This window comes from Sander lucioperca, chromosome 12 (genome assembly GCF_008315115.2).
Source record: "Sander lucioperca isolate FBNREF2018 chromosome 12, SLUC_FBN_1.2, whole genome shotgun sequence".
Classification (NCBI taxonomy): Eukaryota; Metazoa; Chordata; class Actinopteri; order Perciformes; family Percidae; genus Sander; species Sander lucioperca.
The window spans coordinates 16,265,399-16,272,285 of NC_050184.1; positions in this window are offsets into that span (position 1 = coordinate 16,265,399).

The window sequence follows — 6,887 nt, forward strand, 5'->3', positions numbered from 1 at the left end:
AATAACTGTGCAGTTTGATGATGTCACTGCTAGATAAAAACCTCAGTATTTTGACCATAGAATTGACATCATCATGATAACTCAATGTTTGTGAAATAACTGAAAAGGATTCTACTCTGAAGGCGGAGTTAACATGGCCATCCTTAAATACAGTGAAGTACTACCACTGCTGTCCTGTTCCCATAACCGGATGGTTGCCTGAAATCTGTGATAAGCTACACAGTTGAAGGAAACCTTGTTTGATCTTTTCAAGGTGCACAACGAAGCAACATGAGACAGAATATATGATGTGTTTGTCAGAGAGCTACAATACTTCCTGTGTTCAGGTTATACAGCTCTAGCAAATGGACCCGGTTTGCGTTAGGCCTGCACGATTCGGGGAAAAATATGACTCACGATTTTTTTAGATTTAGAGTTGATATCACGATTCTCTGCCACTTTTTTTCTCACGAAGTGTAATGTTTATTGCACACATGAACCATGACAAAACAAAACAAATTGGCAGTACCAAACATAGATTTTTTTTGGCACCTATAGCACATTGCACATCACCACAAGCCTGTAAACATAGAGGCTTCAATGAATAAAGAAAATAACGTACATACTGGCCATTTAAGTACGGTAGGCTACCAAACATAGTGACATATAACACATTGAACTAAATATGGCCCTGATACAGGCTCTATCTGAACTCCTTCAACATGTCTTTACATAATTAAAACATGTCAATCAACATGCTGCAGCTCCAGCTTCAGTCTCTACAGAAATGGGGTTTGTCAATTGCCAATTTAAGTACAGTATCAAAAACAGAATGATTTCTTAGCACACTCTTTAACTGCTTGCCTTTCATGTCTTCAGCTGTCCTATCAAAATAAATGCTGAAAATGCGCCCCCCCCCCTACCCCCCAAAAAAAATCGAAGTCATTTAAAAATGAAATCGCGAACGGGTGAATCCAGATCGCGATTTTATAACGATTAATCGTGCAGGCCTAGTTTGCATGTTACCAATGATTAGATGTAGAGCTGCAAAGAATGAATCGATGAATCGATTTGTTGTGTGTGACTGTTTTGATTTTTGATTAATCGGTTTGAGTCTTTTTAATGAAAAGATAGATAGATAAAGCTAAAACTTCTTTGATTCCAGCTTCTTAAATGTGAATATTTTTTTGAGTTTCTTAATTTCTCTACGACTCTCAAGTGAATATCTTTGAGTTGTGGACAAAACAAAGACATTTGAGGGCGTCATCTTGGGCTTTGGGAAACACTGATCTACATTTTTCAGCGTTTTTCTGACATTTCATAGACCAAACAACTAATCGATGAATCGAGAAAAAAAATCAACAGATTAATTCACAATGAAAATCATCTTCGTTGGAGCTCTAATTAGATGTGGGAAAGCCTTGGCTAGAGATAAAACACTACATTATTAACCCTTTGCTGAGAATGCTCCACCATTGGATGAATGGTACACCTCCAGCGTAGCGTTCGATCAGATCTGAACATGTTACATCTTGTGAGTCACACTGTTCTACCAACCCAGGTAAATTGAGTGCGGTCGGATGCGTTCGTTCACTTCATATATTTTTACCTCACAGTATTCAATTAAAATGCCATCCCTTGCCGCCCTGGGATGAGGAATCTAAAATGGAGGGAAATTACCCCAGTGCAAGAGGGAGAGAGTGAGACAGGCAAGACTCTCCTTGGCTGGCTAGTCAGTGTTGCTATGCTGTTGTAAGGAGTGCGAGGGAGGGAGGGAGGGAGGGAGGGGGAGGCTGAAGGAGAGAGAGAGAGAGAGAGTGAGAGAGGCCTGGCAGACTGTGGGGGAGGCGGAGGCCTCATCTGCAGTGCTGTGTGCAGAGGGAGCGCTTAACAGCTTTTCAAAGGGGGAAGGGAAGGGGAGAGAGAGGGAGACCAAGGGAAGGGGTTGGCAAAGGAGCTGGGGGGAGGGAAGGAGAGGAAAAGGGGAGTCAGAGAGAGATGGGAGTGCGAGGGAGGAGAAGCAAAGAGGAGGGAGAGGAGGAGAAGAGTAGCAAGGTGGAAAAAGGGGAGGACGAGGTAGGGGGAGAAAAGGAGGAGGGGTGTAGGGGGGAGGGAAAAGGAGGAGGAGAGATCGAAAGAAGGGAGAGAGGAGGAGGGGGGTGGAGGTGATGGTGGTGGTGTTGTAGAGACGGGCGCCCCCTATAGCCAGAGGAGAGACACAGAGAGGCCCTGGCGTGTGTGGGTGCTGTCAGACACAAAGAGGTGCAGGCTGCCGAGACACAACAGCCCTCGCGTGTACTTAACAGGAGGGAGGCTAATTGGTTGAGCTAGCCACAGGTCATTTTAGCATTTGACCCCACCTGACCTGCAGCCCGCATCAACCTGAGCTGTGGTCACATGGCAATCAGGGCGTGAAAGAGAAGGAGAGGGGAGACAGATTAGAGGAGGTGGGGTGAGGAAGGAGGAGAAGGGGACATGTAGAGGGGTTCGTGAGCAGGTTGTAATGGAAGACGGGCTGTGGACCCCCACCGTAGGAAACTGGCAGGAGCCGGCATGAGAGCCTTCTGACAAGGAGGAGGGTAAATAACAACAAATTTGTACGAGAGTGTGCGCCAATAAAAGTGATGCTCATGATGTTGCGGGTACAAAATTTCATCATGTACTTCATATCCTCTGAATATTGCATATCGCTAGAGGTCATCTAGATCAGAGTGCCACACAAACCGGGACAATGACACCAGCACAGAGACAGAGAGAGGGTGGGGAGGAGGAGAGGAGGTGGGGGGTGGAGAGAGGAGCGAGAGAGGGTGTGGGGAGGAGGGGAGGAGGAGAGGAGGTGGGGGGGAGGCTAAAGAAAGGCCTTGCAGACTGCGAGGGAGACAAGAGGCCTGTTCTGCAGTGCTGGGTGATGGAGTGGGGGGGAGGCTGGTGCGAGTGGGTGGCAGAGGGGGAGGATTGGGGGGGGGGGACTGGAGAGAGAGAGAGAGAGAGAGAGAGAGAGAGAGAGAGAGAAGCAGGATGGGGGGGGGGGGGGGATAATTGCAAACCTAGCCCACTGCTAGTGCCTCCTGCAGTTAGAACAGCCCCGCTACACATGCACATGCACGGTGCAAATGATTCATGGAAAGAATATAGGACGAAGTTGAATGATTCAGTAGGCAGAGAAAAGCGAGGTAATGAAAATAGAGCGAGACCTGTGGCCAATTGTAAAAGGGAGAAGTCATTTGTGATGGTGGTGAGACTGGAAAGAAGAAGAGACGTGAGAGGAAATGAAGGGACAAGAATAAGGATGAGAGGAAGGTGACAAGAAACCAGACTTCTGCCATTTTGGCAGACATAGTGCTAATATCCGATTGTGCATCTGGACAGGGACAGGATTCAGGGTCAGTACAGAGAAGAACAATCAGTTTGGAGTTTAACTGAAGTCAAATCAAGATATTTATCAAGTTCTGGCCAGTGGCCTACAACCCAGAACCCTCTTGCTGTGAGGCAACACTGTACCACCCTCCTTCTACTCTAGTTTTGGCCTGTGACGCCAAAAAATGGGGCAATGGCTACTGTGTGGTGACATGCAGTATTTCACTTATATTAAAAGGAATAGTTCAACATTTTGAGAAATGTGCTTAACTCCTAGGTTTGGAATCACTGATCTACGTCACAGTCATTTTACAAAGATGAAACCAGTTTACAATGCATAGTGAAAACTGTGCCCAAAAGTTACCCTTTCTCACTCATTATACATCAACCCATGTGATTTAATGCCAGATCCATTTCAAGTTACAATCACACACACATATCCTGCATCAGAACTGCAGACAACTCTGCAGATAAAACCTTCGGCCACCATAGCTAGCACACAGTTCATTGTAACTTAGAGTGATTAGTGACTGAGTGATTCTTTTGCACTGCCTCCAACATGCCTGTCTAAATGTGAATCAAACTTTCCATGATGTTGCATGAATAGGGCTGCAGAAACTCAGCTGGTGACATCATCTTCATCATCTCACTGGAGATAGAGAGAGAGAGAGAGAGAGAGAGAGAGAGAGAGAGAGAGAGAGAGAGAGAGAGAGAGAGAGAGAGAGAGAGAGAGAGAGAGAGAGAGAGAGAGAGAGAGACAGACAGACAGAGAGAGGCCCATCAGACTGAGGGCCTCTGCAATAGTGTGTGCACTGAAGGTAGAAGGAGGGAAGGGACCATGCGTGTGTGTGTGTGTGTGTGTGTGTGTGTGTGGCAGTGAAAAAGCGAGAAACCCACTGTCCACTTTACTTGCACAGCACCAAACAGCAGACAGACACAGTTTGCAACTAGCTGGTAAAAGAAATCGGAGCATTTAGCAGCTATAGAGACAGTTGCTGGGAAACAAAACAGAGCTAAAAGGAGATACAGTTGTCGGGTGTGGTTCGGTAAAAAATAGTTCCTCCATGAAACTACTCACAACCAGGTCTGTGGATTATCTTGAGTAACCCATTCATGATTTCTGGAAAGAACCATTGCTGTTGAGTTTTTTTCAAATGTATTTTTAGCGCTTTGAGCACAACAAGCCCAGTTGCATTACATTTGAGAGAAGGCAACAATCTTTACTGCCAATATCTCAATGTGAGATAAATAGCACTACACAGATAATTGGGGTGATCTTTCCTTTTAATCCTCTAAAATACCTATCCTGAGTTGTAATTATTAAATATAATGTGGCTTTCTAATACAGTTTTTTTTTCCGATTGCTTAAAAAACAGGGACCGTTTTTTCAAAACACTACACACAATTAGCACAACCACACACCCAATCAGCGGAACACCTCAGACCCTAATTTATAAAAAACATATTTTGTTACCATATGAAACACACACGTTTCATACGACATAATTCTGTTTGAACCAGATACACACTGCTGTTGCTAACCTAAAACACTTTTAGCAATTGTACTTCTTAGTGATTAGAGTACTGTAAACAAAGTACACAGAGAAAGTGCAAATGTACAATAAGTTCAACAGACACCACACAAGACCAATGCTGCAGACTGAGGAAAATATAATTCATTTCTCTCCATATACCCAAATCAGTCAACATATCAACATGGAGAATCACAACAAAACATGTCACAGTTTTTATACAGCTAGTACAGTAGTGTGCATACCACTGTTAGCTCAGCAAACAACAGACAAACATAAAATAATGTATGCAGTACAGGTTACAATTACAGTAAAAAAATAAACAACAAACCAAAAAAAAAAAAAGATCCAATACAGTACAGAAAATACTAGACTTACCTGCTGCATTTTTATAGTGCTTAAACCTGATTGGTGTGTCTACAATTACAGTTTTTTCAAATTGCTAATACACAATTTTGCAAACTAGGCTGCTTTTATCAAAATACTTAACACAATTCACAAAACCACACACGCAAACTGCAAAATACCTCATATATCCTGCAAAATGATGCACTGCAACCAAAACTACATATAGCATTATCAAAATCAAATCTTCATTCATATTACCAGATTTTTTGTCTAACCAACTATACACTGTTGAGCATAATGAAAAGCACTCTCTTCTTTAGTATGCTTTGCCATAATACTAAAATAGTTCAAATTGTAGAAAATTCTTCAGATTGTTCACATGCACAGAAATATTTGCAGATACGCACACGTGCTGTTGAAACATTTATTACAGTTTTTCTTGATTGCTTTGACACAGCAGTCAACTCAAACTCCACATTTTACACACGTTTTGGCTCTAACCGTGCCAAAACATTTAAAATATGCAACAAAAGCTAATTTTGTCTTCAAACGACACAACTTGCAAACAAGTGTATGAGCTCTTCCAATCAACCATTACACAGTGGACAACAAAATACAGCACTCAGTGCGAATCAGTGCATCATTGCTTGTCACTGTAGTCTATTACTGTATGTAGCTTTCATGCCAGTGACATTAGTTGTCAAATTTGCCTTCTTGCAAAGATTTGGAACCAGAATCAGAAATGCTTTGATGCAAATGTTATTGATTCCATTGATCCTTATTTTGAAACTGTGGCTGAAAACTGAAATACTGTAAATATTACACAAAATACATGTAAACCAAAATAAAATCTATTAGAGTATGAGAAATTAAGAAAATAAAGATAAAATATATTACAGTAAAGTATAAACATCTATTACTGTAGAGTATAAGAAACAGAAACTCAGTCTCTTCTGTCTTAGACCTCTTCCATCCATGTTGGCAAAGAACAACACAGACGCTGCACCTTTAAGGCCTGCAGACTGATTGCTAATTGAAGATTTGTGTGAAGGAGTGTCAAACAGGTGCTTCAGTGATTTCATACTGATGTAGGTAGTTTATAATAGTTAGGAACAGATGGTTTCTGTTTGGTTACCATAGCTAAAACATTGGAGTTTCGACTGCTGGAATGACATCCGTGTTAACTGTTCTGCAAAAGGGTGGGGGAAAATGTGTCAATCCAATGAGAAAGGGTTAACACATTTGCAAGAGGTGTCTTCTGCTCTGCTGAGACAGTGATGATGAAAACCGAGTGGATCCCAGTTTCTTTAAGCAGGTCATAGCAATCAAGAAAAACTGTAATTTTTATTTTTCACCAAACAAGTCAGTGCAACATATGCACAGCAGATACATTTACATTGGACTGAATTAAAATATGCTCACAAAAAAACAGTAAACTGAAAAAGAAAATTGCAGAAAAAATGTGCAGAAAAAAATATATAGAAAAAAAAGAGGCACCTGTGATCTTTTCATAGTGCTTACTTCCTGACTGAAGTGGTAACAATTAAGCATTGAGGTGTTTGGCCAGGTGACACATATATTGGCCAATTAGCTCATGTATTGTCATTTTGAATGGCAGTGTTTTGAAATGGCAAACATGTGACTTTATGTCAGATTGTTGTGTCTTATGCA